At 37.7% G+C, this 19,732-nt stretch overlaps 1 non-coding gene across 1 annotated transcript; it reads right to left on the reverse strand.

Annotated features, from left to right (window-relative positions):
* Nucleotides 1–9,041: 9,041 nt before the first annotated feature.
* On the reverse strand, nt 9,042–9,148 carry LOC145586991 (small nucleolar RNA R71). The gene has a single exon (XR_014101058.1). It is a non-coding gene; the product is annotated as a small nucleolar RNA R71 (small nucleolar RNA).
* Between the last annotated feature and the right edge of the window lie 10,584 nt (nt 9,149–19,732).

Raw genomic sequence — 19,732 nt, forward strand, 5'->3', positions numbered from 1 at the left:
GGTGGTGATTTGATTGGGGATTCGTGGTTTTGATGGTTGTTTTCGGTGGGTTTTAGTGGTGGTTTTCGGTGGGTTTTGGTGGTTTTCAGTGGGTTTTGGTGGTGGTTTTCGATCAATTCGTGGGTGTTGGTGGTTTTCGGTGGTGGTGGTTTCGGTGATGGTAGTTTTCGGTGGTAGTGATGATTATGGGTTTTGGGTTTGGTGGTTTAGTGGCTTTTTTTTTTAATTTTATTTTATTTTTTTAATACTTAAGTACTACCCTTATATTTCAATAATAATGTTTAAAAAATTTTGCGTAGGACGGAGTCCGTGCTACTCCCTTTGTTGCAAATAACGGTTAACGAAGGTAGAATATATATATAAAGTAAAATTTAAATAAGAAGTATACATATATGAAGAATTTCTCAAGTAAATTAAACATTATTACAGATAATTAAAGTTGCGCCAATTAATTGAAGAGTTTTTCAAAAAGGCTAAAATATTATTATACTACAATTTAATGAGGTGAGAGGAAAGTAATGACACATAGGGTGACACACGACAAATATGTGATACCAAATCATATTGAAAGAAGGGTAACATATAGAGCTGGCAATCCTGATGATGAGTCTATTTTATATGTATTTTTATTCCCCGTCCCACGGTCATATTTTTATTACTAATATACGTTTTCTAGTATTTTTTTTAGAGTTGATATTATTTTATAGGAATTTGCAGATTTATGATAATTCCTGAGCTTATTGAGCCACTACGAAGATATTGAAGTTTGATCGTATTTTATGACCGATTATTTAAAGCTCAGGACCGTGGTAAATAAATTTAGTTCAGTGATTAAGAGCTCAATTAAATAAGCAAGCTACAGAGTTCATGTTACTACTACGGACCAAACAAGTATCACAAATTTTACTAGATGAGCCAAATAGTGATTAGAGAGAGGTTTGGGCCTAAAGAAAACGGAAGCCCAACCCCAAGAGAAGTCAGCTGCTGGGCGTGAAAAAACGGGCCCGATCGGGCGAGTGTGTGTTTGATGTTTTAAGTCGGTTTGGGCTACAATGCTACAGGGCCTACATCTATATATTCCCAAATTTCTTGGACGAAGACGTCATTGATTGGCAGTAGCTTTAGTTTTTAGCTTTTCATTAGTTTTAGTGGGATTTCATGATTTATTTAGTTGACTTTATTTCTTTACAAAACTTTTGCTCAGTTTTCTTTAGTTTTAGTTTTAGTTAATTTAAGCTTTTCTTCTTTGATTATTTTGTTTAATGTTTCTTTAGTACTCCGTATTTTACTCTAAGATTACATCAGTTAGATTTCGTAATTTTATAGTTTTCATTGCTTTAGTTTATTTAATACTTTTGTTTTGCTTTAATTTAATTTAATGTTTTCATATTAGTTAGATTATTATTATTTTTATCATGTTTTCTTTAATTGCTTGGATTAGTTTAACTTTTTTTTTTTTTTTTTTGGTGAAGACGAGGGGCAAGCCCCAAAAAGAACAAAAAACCTTAAAATAAACTAGAAAGGAAAAAAACAGGAAATAAAACTACTACTACTAACTAGAAAGCAAGAAAACAAACTACTCCAGATTATCTCGAACCAATCTCGGAGTAGCCACAGCGCGCAACTCCTCTAATAAAACGGTTCGAAGATCCACCGGGATCGCCTCAAACATAACCAATTTCTGTTCCGAGAGAACACCAAAGTTAGCCAACCAATCAGCTGCTCGATTAGCTTCTCTGAAACAGTGTTCGATCTTGATTTCCCAACCATTGCGTCTGATTAGAGATTTACACTTTCGAATGAGATGTATAAAAGGAGAGTTGGAGGGAGTAGCTTCCACCAACATTCGAACCACAACTTGCGAATCAATCCTCAATTTAATTTTCCTATGTCCACCATTCCAAGCAATAGCAAGTCCTCTTAGCACAGCTAGTAACTCAGCTCTCGTACAAGTGCACGAGCCACAATTCACAGCAAAGGCCTCAAAAATCTCTCCACTAGAACCTCTGATCAGTCCACCTACTCCAGTTGGGCCTGGATTACCTTTCGCTGCTCCATCTGTGTGCAAACAGACCCAGCCCAAAGGAGGGGCTTCCCACCTGATGAATAATTCTGTCTTCGGCTTCTTACTTGGTCTTCGATGAAGCTCCCCTGCATAAGCTCTACGAATCTCACCAACTCTAGTCAAAACAAACGCAGCTTGATCTATAGGAATTTCACACTCACGAGCAAAACTACGCTAATTCCTCCACCTCCAGAGCCACCAACAAGTAACAGCAAAAATCAGAGGCCAATCCTCACAATTTCGATTCCTTCTTTCATCTAGATTATACGAGAACCAATCTTGCAAATTGAAATGCTGCTGCCCTTCGAACTTTCCTCCAAGCATGTTCCACACCATCGAAGCTGCTGGACAAAATCTAAGAATATGTTCAATATTCTCTTCCACGTAACCACACATCAAGCACCTAGGATCGTGGGTAAGGTGCCTCAAAAATCGAGTAGCATTGGTCATAAGCCTCTCTTGATAAGCCAGCCAGAAAAAGAAACGAATTCGTTGAGGGGCTTCTAATTTCCAGATTTTTCTCCAATTCTTTTGCTCACCATCGACACTTCCCTCACCTTGGATGATCTTCATAGCAGACCTCATGGTGAAGCCTCCATTAGGACTTCCATTCCAATGAATGCTGTCAACAACATCTTCATCTTCCACTAATTCAAATGCTTGAATTTGTTCCAACACATCACTAGGAAGGTAATCTGCAAATTGTTCAATTTTCCAGCCCCGATTTATATCCCACAATTCATGTACTTTATCATTCAATCGCGAAGTAGGAAGCTCCATCAAAACCTTATCCTTAAGAGGGATCGAATCAACCCATGGATGCTGCCAAAACAAAGTTGCTTTTCCATTACCCACTGCAATTCCTACTCCTTTCTTGAGTACACAACATTCTCCACTATCCCCTTCCAAACATTCGATGAATCAACCTTAGGCTTAAACATATCAATATCGCATCGTCCATCACAATATTTATGCCTTAAAATCCTAGACCAAAGGGTATTTGGTTCCGTGATTAACCTCCAGCCCAACTTAGACAAGAAAGCAGCGTTTGCTTGTCTCATCGAACGCAATCCTAGACCCCCATCAATCTTGGGTCGAGTAACTTTATTCCAAGACACCAAATGCACTTTTTTCTTCTCATCTGTACTACCCCAAAGAAAGCTCCTGGTCTTCTTATCCAACTCATCACAAGTCCCTTTCGGCAGCCTAGTCGATTGCATTGTATAATAAGGGATTGAGGAAATCGAAGCCTGTGCTAAGGTTGCTCTACCAGCCAAGGAAAGGGTCTTCGCCTGCTAGCCACTTAACTTTTTATCAAATTTTTCAATCAAGTGTTGGTAGCTAGCCTTTGTCACTCTCCCATTTATTGTTGGTACACCGAGGTACGTACCTAAATCCGTAGTACTCTCCATTTCCAACACTTCGCAAACAACATCACGAGTATTAAGATTAGTGTTTGGAGAAAAGTACACACGCGACTTCTCAATGCTCACCTTACTTCCAGAAGCTAGGCAAAACTTTGTAAGGCATTCTTTCATCAATTTGGCTTGTTCGATTGTAGCCTCCCCAAACAAAATGAGATTATCTGCAAAGGCCAAGTTGGTCACTGGTGGCCCCCCACGGCTAGCTCGAATTGGTCTCCAAGTACCTAGTCTCAACTCCCTATCAATCAAGTGGGCTAGCCTCTCCATGTAAATGACATACAAATACGGAGAGAGTGGATCACCTTGACGAATCCCTCGAGAAGGTTGAAATTTTGTTGTCGGCTCACCATTCCAACGCACACTCAATTTAGCCGAAGTGATGCAAAGCATTACAAGATCAATAATATGCTGTGGTAACCTTAATTCAAGTAAGGATTCTCGAATAAAGCTCCACCTTAATCTATCATATGCCTTCTCAAAATCGATCTTTATAGCCATATATCCCATTCTTCCTTGCTTTTTTCTCATGGAGTGTAGCATTTCTTGGACAATAATTATATTGTCCGTAATTTTTCTCTTTGGCACGAAGCGACATTGAGTAGGAGAGATCAAAGTCGGAAGAAGCGGCTTAAGACGATTGACTATAACCTTGGTCACTACTTTATACGTGATATTGCACAAGCCAATCGGTCTAAATTGATTTGCCTTTTGAGGAACATCCACCTTTGGAATAAGCATTAGAAATGCATCATTAAAACCCTCTGGAAAATATCTCCCCTCCAGCACATCCATGACCATCGAAACCATACTCGGACTCACAATTTCCCAATATCTTTGGTAAAATATAGGTTGAAAGCCATCCGGTCCCGGAGCCTTGTACGGATCCATGCTATTTAAGGCAGCCATCACTTCACACTGAGCATACGGTCTTGAAATTAACTCCCAGTTATCATGATCAATTTGCGGGAAATAATCCAATAAAAGACCAGCCCCTGAATGAGCAGTATCCTCTTCCAAGAACAAATTTTGCCAGTAGCCCATCACCATCAGCTTTACAATCTCTGGATCAGTCACCCAATTATCATCATCCCCCTTCAGCGTTTCAATACGATTTCTTTTACGCCTAATAATCGTGGAAAGATGAAAATATCTTGTATTTCTATCACCATCACAAATAGCTTCAGCTCTCGATTTTTGAAACCAGAATGTTTCCTCTTCATCCAGGACCTTATTCATCTCAATTTTCAATTTTTCCTCTAATTTTATCAAATATCTAGGCCCACCCGTAGACAAAGATTTCTGAATTCCCTCCAATCTAGCCATCAGTTCGGATTTTTTCTTAAAAATGTTTCGAAACACATCTCTATTCCAACTAGTCAGTTTCTCAGCAAAATTTGGCAAAAAGGAAATCAAAGGAATATCATTCTGCTAGTTCGAACTTACAAATTCATCAAAATGATCATGGTGAATCCAAGCAGCCTGAAATCTAAAAGGCTTCAACGCTCTTGGAAGGGGCACAAAACCTGTATTACTGATCAAGATTGGACAATGATCCGAGGTAAAACGAGTGAGATTTCGAACTGCTCCTTCCGGGAATTTCAATCTCCATTCTTCGTTCGCCAAACCCCTGTCTAACCTTGCAGACTTGTAAGTTGAAGGGGAGAGCCTTCTACACCACGTGTGTTCTGGCCCTGAGCACCCCAAATCAATCAAATGCATATCATCAACCCACTTTGAGAACTCACAGCAACGCCTTATCATCTCACTTCCACCTACACCCGATCTCTCTGACATGTGCAAGGTGTCATTAAAGTCTCCCCCTAAAAGCCAGGGGCCTTGAACAGAATTTTTTAGATTTTCAAGCTCCTTCCAAAGATCTTTTCTAAGAGATGAGTCCGGACTAGCATATATGGCCGAAAAAACCCATGGATCATCACCTCTTCTTGCAATCTCCACTGTAATGTGCTGAGTATGATTCTCAAGTACAGTCACATCAATTTCTTCAGTTCTCCAATCCAGATGCCTCCGCTAAATCCTTGGGCATCTACTCTTGTTTGACCCGAGAAACCAATTCTATCACACACTTTTTGAGCTTGTTCTCCACTTAAATGAGTTTCTACCAATGCTAGCATAGTAGGATCATTAATTCTAATTAACTCTTTAATAGCCGCTAATTTGCTCCCCGCTCCCTGAATATTCCATATCATGATCTTAATTGACATATTAAACATATGAAATTTTGGGAAACGGTCATACGGGTTCAAAGGAACCTTAGGAAGAAGGGGTAGGAACGCGTCTCTCAACGCGTACATAGGACACTTCGTTCTCAATGGAATGTCTACTGTTGCCATCATCTTCGGGGGATTGTGGTTCGGTGGCAGGAATGAACTCACTTGGAGTTCTGCTTTGTTCGCTACTGGATGAATTTTGACACAAGTCGGCCCTTCCATCAGGTAATCGATAAACGCTGTGTACGCTGGGGGAGCCACTGTCTCCAACGTAATTGGCACTCGAGGATAAGCCATGGCTATGGGAATTGCTTGGATTTTTTAGAGCAGAAGGTGTTTGAGATGCTACTTCGATATTCAATATGTGAGGGATGTTATTGAGAGGGCTCGAGATTGGACTTCCCCTATCAATATTTCTCGGATCTAAGGGGTCAATATTTTCCTTATTTCGAATAAAATTCGATTGAGAAGGAGATATTGGGTTGGGACTCAAATCTTTATGAAAAGATTTTCTTTCCAAAAAATTATCTTTTTTATTTTCAGCGCTTGGGGTATTCTTGGTAAATTTCGATCCATCTTTCCTTAAAGATAAGTCCAAGTCCATCGTTGCTTGATTCTCTAAATCAATTTCTATCCCCTCGTGGGATTTGTCTAGCTGGCAGCTTTTCAAATTGCTAAGAGAATCTTCTCCACCCAAATTAATTGCACCTTCCAAGTGAGTCCCACTATCTAAGGAAACCATCTCCTCATCAGTATCTTCAATAACAACTTTGTTATTCTGTTGCACAAATTCCTCAGTTTCCATATCTTGGTCAACATCTAAGACATTGAACCTTGATCCACTTGCTATCCCTTGTTTCGAACCAGCTTCCTCTGTGCCCTTACTATGAGTCGCACCTTGCTTGACTTTGTAAACCACCCCTGCAGTACTTTTAGGCACCTGTCTAACTTCCTTAGCAACATTGCTAGTCACCCCTTTGTTGGCCTCCCTAGGTTTACTTTGATCCCCTTGCTTAGCATTATCCTTAGGCTTGGAATTATACTTCCTGGTGGTCCTTTGGACTAACATCCAAGATCCATACTGGTCTTGTTCTTCTGGACGTGGCTTAATTTGAATTTCCTGTCTATCGATGCTCTTCTTCTTCACCAATTTTTGCATTCCATCATCATCGAGTACTATCTCAAGGTCACAATCTTGTTCCTTATGACCCAATTTGCCACAGCGAAAACAGATTAATTTCAACCCCTCGTACTGGACTTTCCAGACTTTTCCATTCAATCGAAACTTCGATAGAAGTGGTTTCGAAAGATCAACTTCGATACTAAACCGAACATATTGACCCCTGCTCATGGCCTCCGTATTGCGATCAATACTAATGACCCTACCAATACTCGATCCAATCTTATGTAGAAATTCCTTATCGAAATATTCAACTGAAAGATTAGGGATACGGACCCATGCCGTTAAGAATCGAATTGGTGTCTCATCAGCTACAAAATTAGGAACCCATTTGCAAATCGTGAGATAGCTATCTCCAATGATCCATGGCCCTTGGGTCAGAACAAAATTATAATCGTCCATACTGGTGAATCGAACGATATAATACGCACATCCTACATCAGTTAGGATTATGTCTCCCTTCAAACTCCACTTAATTCGAAGCCTTTTTATTAGTACCTCATAACTAAGTTTCTTATCAAATAATTTGATAATTAAGGCATTTCTCCATGGTTCCCTCAACCTTTTCTTTTCTTCTTTTGTTAAAAGAAAATTAGGGCATGTTTCATCATCTGATTCGCAGTCCAAAGGTTCGTCATCATCCGATGAATCAACATCTTCAAATGAATTGATTGATTGGAATCCAGATCCACCATTTGAACCCTTAGCCATGCTGCTGTATGACTTTTTTGGTTCATTTTCCTTCATCTCTTTTGGGTTCTCCACCCTGACGTTCCCCATGTCTACATCCTCAGAATGATGCATTTGTTCACCCCTTAAACCCGGGGAGTTCTCAGGAGTACGCTTAACTTTTTTATTCGATCTCTGCATAAGATCTTCTTCTTCAGACGAAACCTGTTTTTCTCTTCGTTCTTCTCTCCCTAGCATTTTTACGGTTATGAAATTATTTTAGTCTAGGTCTCAGCTTTCTATATGGCCGTGAAACCTTTACCATCGTATTATGAAGGGATCCATGATAATATGAAGGGATGAGTTATCATTGTTGATTATTAATGTTTTGGGTTGATTTCCTATTGATTGATTTAATACTATGCAATTAGATTAGCGCTGGTTTAATTGTATAAGTTACGCAACATCGGTTCGAGATTCGAGAGATGAGAATTGATGTTTAGGCTTAGTGTCAATAGGCAGGTTAATTTATAAATGGTTAAGTCATGATTCGAGAGATGCGATTTAATACCGATAGATTAATTTTGTGATTATAATATGTAGCGAAAGCCCTTTATAATCTGGTTAATTTTTGCATTGATTATTGATTGTTGTCTTTCATCCCGGAGTATTAATTGTTGGTGGACCTATGACCCTAGGCTTTTTATTTATTGATTTCTCCCTATTTTTATTCTCCTTAGTTTAATTCCCTTCAAAACAATTTGGTTACTTAATAATTTAGATTATAATAATTTGTCAGAAATAAAAGAACATTGTTTCCCTGTGGATTCGACCCTACTTCCTTGGCCTATCTATTTTATTTAGTGGTTTTAGAAATTACCTTTGATTAGGTGAAACGACTTTAGCCTGTCAAAATTTGGCGCCGTTACCGGGGAAACGGTTTTATTTTTATTTCTAGTTGTTATTAGAGTCTAGATTTTTTTTTTTATTTTTTTTTTCTCTTTCGTCTCAGAGAACGTAAGTTCTTCGGGACAATTTCTTATATTTATTTGTTTAGTACAGATCAAGAATCAGAGATGACTGCACCACCACCACCTCCTCCACCTCGCAAGCTTTGCGATTATTCGCAGTCGTCCCTGACGGATTTTCCACATCTTACTCCTATCCCAGCTCTTATTGGAGTGCAATTCGAGATCAAGCCCCAGTTTATCACGATGATCGAAAGAAAGCAATTCAGTGGAGCTAAGGGTGAAGACCCTAATCTTCACATTGCAGATTTCTGTCAGTATTGCAATACTATTAGGCAAGCTAGGGTCACGCAAGACCAAATCAGGGAGATTCTTTTTCCCTTTTCTTTATGCGGTAAAGCTAAATTATGGTATAATGGATTGAATAGAACTGCACTTGGTATTACTGACTGGGAAAATCTTGCTTTGAATTTGTATAATAAATATTACCCTGCAGAGAGGACAGCTTTGTTAAGGAGTGCAATCCAAAATTTTGTCCAAGAAGCTGATGAAAGTTTATATGAAGCTTGGGAAAGATTTAAGGATTTGCAGAGAGAATGTCCCCATCATAAAGTAGCACAGTGGCAAATAATCCAAGCCTTCTACAATGGGATTGGATATAATTCAAGAATGATTTTGGACTCTGCAGCTAACGGAAGATTTATGAATTTGGATGAGAATATAGCGAGCAATGTTGTCGAAGAGCTGGCTATTCATAATTCCCAATATGGGAATCCCAGAGGGTTTGCAAACAAGGGAAAACACCAAGTCGATTCTATATCCTTTTTGCAAACACAATTGACTTCTATTAGCCAGAAACTAGACAGTATTAATAATTCTAATTCATCTTCTGTTGCTAATGTTTCTGCTATTGGTACTAATTCTGCAATATTTTGTGATAATTGTGGTCTTATAGGTCATTGGGTGCAAAACTGTAGGAGTTCACTTGAGAAGATTAATGCTTTTCAGGCCTATAAGAAAATTAGTCTATACTCTAACACCTACAATGCAGGGTTGAAAAATAACCAAAATATGTCGTACCATAGTACGAATGTGCTTAACCCTCCACCACAAGTACAACAACCACAGCAGAGGTACTACCAACCTCCACATCAGAGACCACAACAGGTTGTTACTCCTCAATCTGATTCTGGCCTATCAGAAATCAGAGCTATGTTAGCCAATATGCAGAAACACATGCAGAGTAGGGATGCATAAATCGATTCGATGATAGTTCATAATAAAATTATAGATAATCAAATTGTTCAGATATCCTCTACTCTGCAAACCCTCCAGCAAAGAGCCCTACCATCACAGCCAGTATAACCAACAGAATATGCAAATGCAATTACCCTGAGGAGTGGTTCACACTATGATGGGCCTCCTATGACTAAAGATGATAAACCTGTTACAGCAAAAATTGCTAATCTTGATTCTGTTAAACCAAACAATGTTGTTACTAGCCCTGCAGGGCTCCAGGGTAAAACTAACTCTTATAATAATTCTTTGCAGGGTAAACCCAGGATAAGAGTGGAGATGTGCAGGGTCTTGCTATCAAACTTCCATTCCCTAATAGACATTTAAAGAGTAAGTTGGATAAGCAATTTGGTAAGTTTCTAGAGGTTGTGAAGAATTTGTAGGTAACAGTTCCTTTCACAGATTTAATTACTCAAGTTCCTGCATAATCTAAATTTATGAAAGAAATTTTGACTAAAGAAAGATCTGTTAGTGAGGTAGAGACAGTTGCTTTTATTGCGGAATGTAGCGTTATATTACAGAATAAATCTCCACCTAAACTAAAAGATCCGGGTAGTTTTTCTATTCCATGTCATATTGGTAATCTGTTAATTGAAAAAGCTTTATGTGATTTGGGTGCTAGTGTAAGTGTTATGCCATTATCCATGAGCTCTAAATTAAATATGGGTAAATTAAAAGCTACCAATATTACTCTGAAAATGGCCGATCGTTCTGTGAAATACCCTTTACGTGTTTTAGAGGATGTTCCTGTTAGAGTAGGTAAATTTTATATACCTATTGATTTTGTTGTTCTTGATATGGAGGAAGATTTGCAAATTCCGATTATTTTGAGTAGACCATTCCTTCATACTACAGGGGCAATAATAGATGTGAAAAGTGGTAAACTTACATTATGTGTAGGGGATGATAATATTACTTTCAATCTAAATAATGTCCCTAAAAGCCCCATGTTAGAGGAAAAGTGTTTTAGTATTGGTGTGGTTGATGTAAATAATTTTTCTAATAAGCCCCAAGCTCCCGTTAGAGACCCTTTGGAGGCGGTATCTTGTGTTGCATCTTCTGCAGGAAAACTAGTACTTGGAAAGATGAAGTGGATGCTATAGAAAGAGCTCTAAATTGTGTAGGGCTCGGGTTTGAAGATGAACAAGTGGAGATTGAGAAACAAGTTGTAGAGTTTGAGCCCGTAGTGAAAGTTCCACCTGATCGAGTGATATTTGCTCTATCAAGGGCAAAAACAAAAAAAATCGAGTGTAGAAAGAAATTTCGTGCTTCAAGTGGTGAAAAACCACCTGACTGCACCTTGGAGTCGGGCCCGGTCGGGCCATGCTCGCCCGGTCGGGCGCGAGAGCGCGGCAGCAAAACTGGCCAACTTCAAAACGTAATAACTTTTGCGTTTATTAACGACATTTTGCGTGTGACCTATCGTTGGAAAGCTCTTCAAGTCTACTTTCCAATGAAATTGGAATCACTTCATTATCATTTGTGTAAAAAAAGTTATGAGTAAAATAGTGAACATGACTCGTTTTTGCCTCTTCTCTTACTAACACTTTGTTTCTTTTTTGTCCAAAATTGTACCAAGATGATGCATTGCAATGTTTGGGATGGTAGTAGATACGAGTTTGATGATGAGGGGTAGTCACTTGGATTACTAGCTTTCCTTTAAGCCAATGAGGACATTGTCTGATTTAGCTTGGGGGGAATTTCGTGTATATATAGGTACTCTTTCTTTCCCCTTTCTTTTTATTTTCTTTGTGCGCTTAGTTTAGTTTTATTGCTTTCTTAGTCTAATATTTTTTTTATTGCTTTCATAGTATAGATTTTATTGCTTTTTTAGGTTAGATTTATTGCTTTAAAAAATGAAAAATACAAAAAAATTGAAAAATAAAAAAATCCAAAAATACGTTCCAATGAATTATGAATCATGCTTTCCTGTGCCCCTTGATTAAAAATTTTCGAAATTGTTTTGATTCTTGGTATATGATGATGAATATTGAGGATTAGTTGGTCATGATTTGATGTTTGATTGCCTTGGAACCTTAACATGCGTCAATTTTGTCCAACTGCTTGTGAATATAGTGCTTAACTAGTTGATTTGGTGAGGAATGTGTGTTAGTTCCTGGTATATCAATGAATCTGAGTATTGATTTGTGACTATGAGTAAAGTTTATATAATTCACTATTATGCACAATGTGGAGGACGAAGGCGTTCATTCTTTTAGGTAGCCTTCAGACGATTTAGATACATTTGTTCCCTTCTTGCTACCCATGTTGTTGCTTGTGCCATTATATTGGTTATTTAGCCACATTACAAGCCTATTTGAGCCCCATTGGTTACCAGTCCCAAGCTTGGGTTGGGGGAGCTATTAGTTAGTGAGGTGAGGGAGTTGTAGTGTGCACATAATTTGCACAATGTGGGGATAAAAGAAGAGTGATTGTTCTTTTGATATTGTGATTGGAAGAAAAAAATGTTGATAATTTGTGTTTCAAAGTTGAAAATTCCAATGTAAGATAAAAAGAAAAAAAAAAGAGAAAAAAATTCAAAGGAAAAAAAGTTCAAGTTTGAAAGAAAAAAAAAAAAAAAAGAATGAGTTCAAAGTTTGTTTATTCACTCTAATCCTTTAAATCATATTTTTGTGAGTGAATTTGTAAGTGATGGTGGTTATGTGAGATGTTAATATGGTTGTTTGGTGAACTTTTGTGAAGTTAAGTTGTGATTGGAGATGATTTGGTCATTACTTGATTTTGACCTTGGGTTTTATTAGGATATGGCTCCCTTAAGCATGGCTTTGCTCTCACATTTTCCCAAACATTTCCTACCTTTACCCTATCCTTACATTACAAGATTTAAAGACCTTCCGATCTTTGTGCATAGAATTGTGTAGATGTGAAAGTAGTTGTTTATCAATGCAAAGGATGACGTGATGTACTCCGAGTCGACTATCTAGGTTGAGTGCTATTCTTTTTAAACACACGAGTGTGAGTTGGGAGGGCATTTTTCATATTAAAGGGGTGGTTGGAGAGCGATCGAGTACATCTGTTACTCGCCACATAAAAGAGAGTTGAATGTGTGAGCACTAGTCTTGAATTCTACATGCCCTTGTGGTTTGCTCTATTTAACAATTGTTAGGGAAGATTGGTAGTTGGATGGATTTGATTGGTTGACTTTGATACATGTTTGTCAGATTTACCTTGAATTATATATATTGATTTTAAATGTATTTGGGGTGAAGTATTGTTTAATTTATTCATTGTTTTGCTTAGGGACAAGCAAAGGTTTAGCTTGGGGGATTTTGATGAGTCTATTTTATATGTATTTTTATTCCCCGTCCCACGGTCATATTTTTATTACTAATATACGTTTTCTAGTATTTTTCTAGAGTTGGTATTATTTTATAGGAATTTGCAGATTTATGATAATTCCTGAGCTTATTGAGCCACTCCGAAGATATTGGAGTTTGATCGTATTTTATGACCGATTATTTAAAGCTCAAGGCCGTGCTAAATAAATTTAGTTCGGTGATTAAGAGCTCAATTAAATAAGCAAGCTACAAAGTTCATGTTACTACTACGGACCAAACAAGTATCACGAATTTTACTAGATGAGCCAAATAATGATTAGAGAGAGGTTTGGGCCTAAAGAAAACGGAAGCCCAACCCCAAGAGAAGTCAGCTGCTGGGCGTGAAAAAACGGGCCCGATCCGGCGGCTCATTGCCGATCGGGCGAGTGTGTGTTTGATGTTTTAAGTCGGTTTGGGCTACAATGCTACAGGGCCTACATCTATATATTCCCAAATTTCTTGGACGAAGACGTCATTGATTGGCAGTAGCTTTAGTTTTTAGCTTTTCATTAGTTTTAGTGGGATTTCATGATTTATCTAGTTGACTTTATTTCTTTACAAAACTTTTGCTTAGTTTTCTTTAGTTTCAGTTTTAGTTAATTTAAGCTTTTCTTCTTTGATTATTTTGTTTAATGTTTCTTTAGTACTCCGTATTTTTCTCTAAGATTACATCAGTTAGATTTGGTAATTTTATAGTTTTCATTGCTTTAGTTTATTTAATACTTTTGTTTTGCTTTAATTTAATGTATTGTTTTCATATTAGTTAGATTATTATTATCTTTATCATGCTTTCTTTAATTGCTTGGATTAGTTTGACTTTAATTATGCACGAGTAGTTTTATTCTAGGGTTGTGGGGATCCATGATTAATATGAAGGGATGATTTATTATTGTTGATTATTAATGTTTTGGGTTGATTTCCTATTGATTGATTTAATGCTATGCAATTAGATTAGCGCTGGTTTAATTGTGTGAGTTACGCAACATCAGTTAGAGATTCGAGAGATGAGAATTGATGTTTAGGCTTAGTGTCAAAAGCCAGGTTAATTTATAAATGGTTAAGTCAAGATTCGAGAGATGCGATTTAATACCGATAGATTAATTTTGTGATTATAATACGTAGCGAAAACCCTTTATAATCTGGTTAATTTTTGCATTGATAATTGATTGTTGTCTTTCATCCCAGAGTATTAATTATTGGTGAACCTATGACCCTAGGCTTTTTATTTATTGATTTCTCCCTACTTTTATTCTCCTTAGTTTAATTCCCTTCAAAACAATTTGGTTACTTAATAATTTAGATTATAATAATTTGTCACAAAATAAAAGAACATTGTTTCCCTGTGGATTCGACCCTACTTCCCTATCTATTTTATTTAGTGGTTTTAGGAATTACCTTTGATTAGGTGATACGACTTTAGCTTGTCACCTGACCCGACCCGAATGACCCGACTTGTGACCCGAAAACGTAGACTCGAAATTGACCCGAACACAAACCTGACCGCACCCGACCCATACCCGACCAGAAGTGGAGTTGATCCGATACCCGAATTGACCCGATCCAAATTAACTCGACCCGAAGTTGAACAGATACCCGAATTGACCTGATCCGAAATTGTCCTGATATCCGAAGTGACTCGACCCAAAGTGACCCAAAACTCGAAGTGACCTGACCTAATATTGACCCGAATTGATTGACCCAAACGGCCTTGAAACCTGAAGCGACCCAAACTATACCTTAAATGACCCGATCCAAAATTAACAAATACTCAAAATGACCTAACGAATTTAGGGCTTAATTATTTTACCCAAATAAACACTTATCAAAATTAATCTAAATTAAACAATATAGTATTGTGTGTATACTACTGTAGAAAGGTGCGTGTAATTTAGTACTCGTAATTCATAAAGAGTTCCATTTGGTTAGGAAGACTAGTTATTGTTATTGTTATTATTACTATTATTCTTAGCTTCTTCTTTTAAGTTTTGCATTGAATTTTTTTTCCACTATTCACTTTATCTAATTTGAATTTTGACCAATTCAATGATAGTGATCATACATATGAAACAATACAATCTTGTGTATAAAGTACTGTTGGAATTGTCTAATGAATATATTATTAATATTCAATTGTTATACTTTATATTTATTAATAATTATAATATATTATTTGTCAAACTTCTACATCGACATAGACGAAGATTGACCTGATCCGAATTGACCCGACCTGAACTTGACCCGATAATTGGACCCGAAGACTGACCCGACCCGAAATGACCTGATCCGAACCCAACCCGAACCGAACTTGACCCGAAGTGCTGACCGACACCCAACCCGAATTACCATTAGCACGAAACTAACCCGAAACTCGAATCAACCCGACCCAGCTCGAATATTAACTGACCCGAAATTGACTCAACCTGAACTGACCCGACCCGAACGACCCATCTGCTAGGTCTAGTGACACATGAAATTAACATGTTGTTCTTATAAATTTTAATAGTAATTACAGATTATTTATTTTTTATACTTCAAAACACAGTTTTGTGGAATTTAGTGAAATTCCTCTAGAATTTTAGCTTTCAAATATACTTCATTTATCGATTTTTAATATTTACAATACACCACCTTGAAATGCAATATGAAAATTTTTATATACATCCGGATGCAAGAAGCACCCAAGGTTATTTTATGCTCATTTGATTATTAATTAAATGAACTCTTTCAGTCATAAAAAAGAGCTAAAAATACCATTGCGTGCACTGTGCAATCAGATGCATATAATAATCTTTACACGTTATCTATATAAAATATAATAATTACATAATCAATTGGAAAAATTGTCAAAAATAATACAACATTTAGCCCGTTCTTTTTTAATGATACGACCTCTTGATTATGCCTGAATATTACAACCTTTGAGGGGTCTTAATTTTAAATAAGACATAACCTGTTGGTAACCTGTTTTTACAGGTTACCGTGACACGTGTCGTTGTTTTATTGGTTTTTTCAAATTAATTAATTTGTTATTATTATTATTATTATTACAAAAACCTCACAGCCACCACTTCAAATCTCCGACCACCCAGCCACCTCATTTCCCCCTCCCCTACATGCAACGACTCTCGATGACAAACCAACTGGCGCACAACTCCCCACCGCTGGCCGATCCACCCTCCCCTCTTTCCCCCAACAAGCACTTGACCTAAATTTAGCCACCATCGACCAACAACCCCAATCCCAACCTGCTTCCCAAACACCACGCACCCACAGTCCACCAACCAGAAACCCGTTGGCCACCATCGACTAACACCCTGGTTCCTCCGTCCACCTTCGACCAACAACCCCTCCTACCGCAAATTCAAACTAGACCCCAAAAGCTTTCCCCCTGCCCCGACCCTTTCTCTCTCTCCAAAGCCACAATCCAACCCCAAATCCAACCCCTTTAGCGTGGCTAAACACTCCGCCGGGCTACGCGACGGGTCATTTTAAATTAAGATCACTCAAAGGTTGTAATATCCAGGTATAATCTAAAGGTTGTATTATTAAATAAAAATCGGCTAAAGTTGTATTATTTTTGACAATTTTTTTTTAATCAATTTTATAACTTTTGATGGCAAGCCATTAAAAATTCTTAAATCTTATTATTATGAACTTTTCTATTTTTATTTTATTTTTAAAAATACTATCACTTCTCATCATAGCTTTCACTGTCATCCTCACCAAAACCAAACCTTTAAACATACGATTAATATTAATTATTTTTTTTTCCCAGAAAAAACATAATAATAACAAGGAAAAATGAAGAACAAAAAAAAAAAAAAAATAATTTCACTTTTGCCATTTTTGCTCAAAACAATCCCACCTTTGAATAATCTGAAAATAATACCACCTTTACCCCCTAATCTGCTCAAATCGATCATTTTTACCTAAAACCTGTTTAACAGGTTAATGTTTTTTTTTCTTTAATTTCTTAATTCTCTCCTCCTACCTCCCACCTCCAACCTTTAATGGTAATTCCACCATAATGATCATCACCAAACCTCCATAACCACCACCAAACCTCCACCCCAAACTCCCAAAATTGGGCGTTTGCTTGCTATAATTGATACTTTTGCTAGTGCCGATTTGGTTGTTGTTTATTGGTTGTTTTGGAGTTGCAAGGGCTGATGTTGTTGTCGTTATTTGGGAGTGGTGGCTGTGAAGATGTGGTTGTTACTGTGCGGATTAGTGGTTGCTTTGTATGTGTGCGGATTTGGGATATGGTGGAGGTGCATCATGTGAGGTTGAGATGGCTACTATTACGGTGTGTGTTTAGTGCTTTTTGGTTGGGTTGTTGTTGGTGAGTAGGGGGGACTGTTTCAGGTGGCGGTTGGGAGTGAAAGGGGAGGAAGGGGCTGCTATCGTTGGCCGGGAAAGGCAGGGGTGGCTTGGGCTTTTCCAGTGGGGTTGGCTGGTGGTGTTACTCTGACAGGGAAGAAGAAAGCAATGGTGGAGAGTCTGTTTTAGGTGGAAGGTTTGGGAAAGGGGTTCATTTTTTTTCCATTTATTATTATTATTATTATTATTATTATTATTATTGAGATGGCCTGATAAGTGACTTTTATGTCACTTTTAGGGTGTTTATTGAGTCGTATTCTGACTTATTTTCCAATAATTTCACCATTTTTATCCTTTATTTCTATTATTTTATTATTCTCGTCTTTTATCCAATAATTTGATGAGTGACATTTATGTCACTCCTAGGATAGTGTTTATGCCTTGTTTTAGCTTGTCTTATGGTGTTTTGGAGTTGTTTTGTTCAAATAATGCATGCATACATGTCTCGATGTGTTTTAAATGAAATCGCGTATATTCTTGAATGCTTGCCTTCATTGCGTGTTTGCACCGTTCCCTATACCTTATTGCTTCCCTTGGTGTTTGTGCTTAGGTATTTGAAGTCTTGGATTTCAAAGAAGAAGCCAAGGAAGCATGAGAGAAGAATCGAAGAAAGCAAGGTGCAAGGGCGCGCAGCCCTGTGAGAACCCGCGCAAAACTGGCGAAATTGCAGAATCGAGGCAGAAAGTTTTGCGCGGCCTGTGCGCGATATGCGCGCGGGTGCGCAGCTACAGTGCGCGGGCGCGCAGCCAGCAACACGGGCACACACACCCAAGCACAAGCCGCGCAACCCACAAATGCGCGGGCACGCAGCTACATTGCGCGGGCGCGCAGGGTGCTGCGAGGGAGCGCAGGCCGCTGCGAGGGCGCACAGACCGCTGCGAGGGCGCACGCCCGGCGCACAACTACCATGCGCGGGCGCACAGCGGGTCCTGTTCTGCGTTTTTATGCGATTCTTTATATATTGCGGGGCTTGTTTTGTACGGGGGGATCTATTATGCTATTTTCTTAGTTAGTTTAGGAGAGCCACTCTCTCTTAGGGTTAGATTAGATAATTTTTAGAGAGATAAAGTATTGCTCAATTTTCTTCCAAGTAATCAATTTTGGTCAAGTTTAATTTTCAATCAAGCAATTCCTTCAAGTTTTCATCTTTCATTAATCCTCTCTCTAGTAATCTCTAATCCTTTCCTTTAGCTTTATTTCTTTGCTTTATTGTTGCTTATTTTTGTTAATCTTTTTAGTTCATCTAGTTATTATTGTTTTCATTGTTTTTAATCATGTTTTGTTTTGAGTTTCTTGAGTTTGTTTCTAGTATTGATTTTATGTTTAATCTCCTTTCTCTAGGCTAATCTTTTAGCTAGGGGAAGGGGGTGGAAAATATGTGTTGAATGTTGGATGAATGATGATGGTTGGATTGAATACATGCCTTAATTTGATGAAAGACTTGATTTTTAATGGCTTGAGACTATTGTTGCACTTTATTTGATTGCCTTCTAGCTTAAATGCATGAAAATGATTTGAACTAGATTAAGATCACCTCTATTTTAATGATTGCATGAGAATGAGTTGTTAAAATGGAGTTTTGTGTATTGTGCTTCTTTATTCTCTTGATTTGCTTGTGTCTAATAGGATGCATGAGAATGATCCTAGTTAGCATAGACCTCTTTCATTGATTTGCCTAGACTATTGCATGAGAATGGGTTGTTTAGGTAGGATCTTGTGTTCTTTGGCATGTTCTTCATGATAACTATCATTATTCCCCATTTTCTTATCATGCTTGACACCCCCGTATCCCTAGCGTTGTTCTCTCTTGATTTTATTCATCTTTATCTTTGCTTATTTGTAGTTTAGTGCTTTTTATCCAAAAAAAATCAACAAAATTATCCTTTCCTTGACTCTTGCTTAGCGAATTTGGTGTTTAGCTCGCATGCTTCCTTTTGGGTTCGACCCTTTACTTACCCGTATACTTGTATTAGGGTAGTTTAGGTTATAAATATTTAATTTGATTAGGGTTAGTAGACCAACGACCTACTTAATCCTCGATCATGGCCCCATATACGGCAAGCAAACGTTCATCGTTAACTGGTAGTGGTAACAAAACAAATACAATGTTTGTGGTAGTTGTTCACAAAAAAAAAAAAAAAAAAAAAAAAAAAAAAAAAAAAAAAGAAAAAAGATAAAGGTAAT

Source organism: Chenopodium album, chromosome 16 (genome assembly GCF_948465745.1).
Source record: "Chenopodium album chromosome 16, dcCheAlbu1.1, whole genome shotgun sequence".
Lineage (NCBI taxonomy): Eukaryota > Viridiplantae > Streptophyta > Magnoliopsida > Caryophyllales > Amaranthaceae > Chenopodium > Chenopodium album.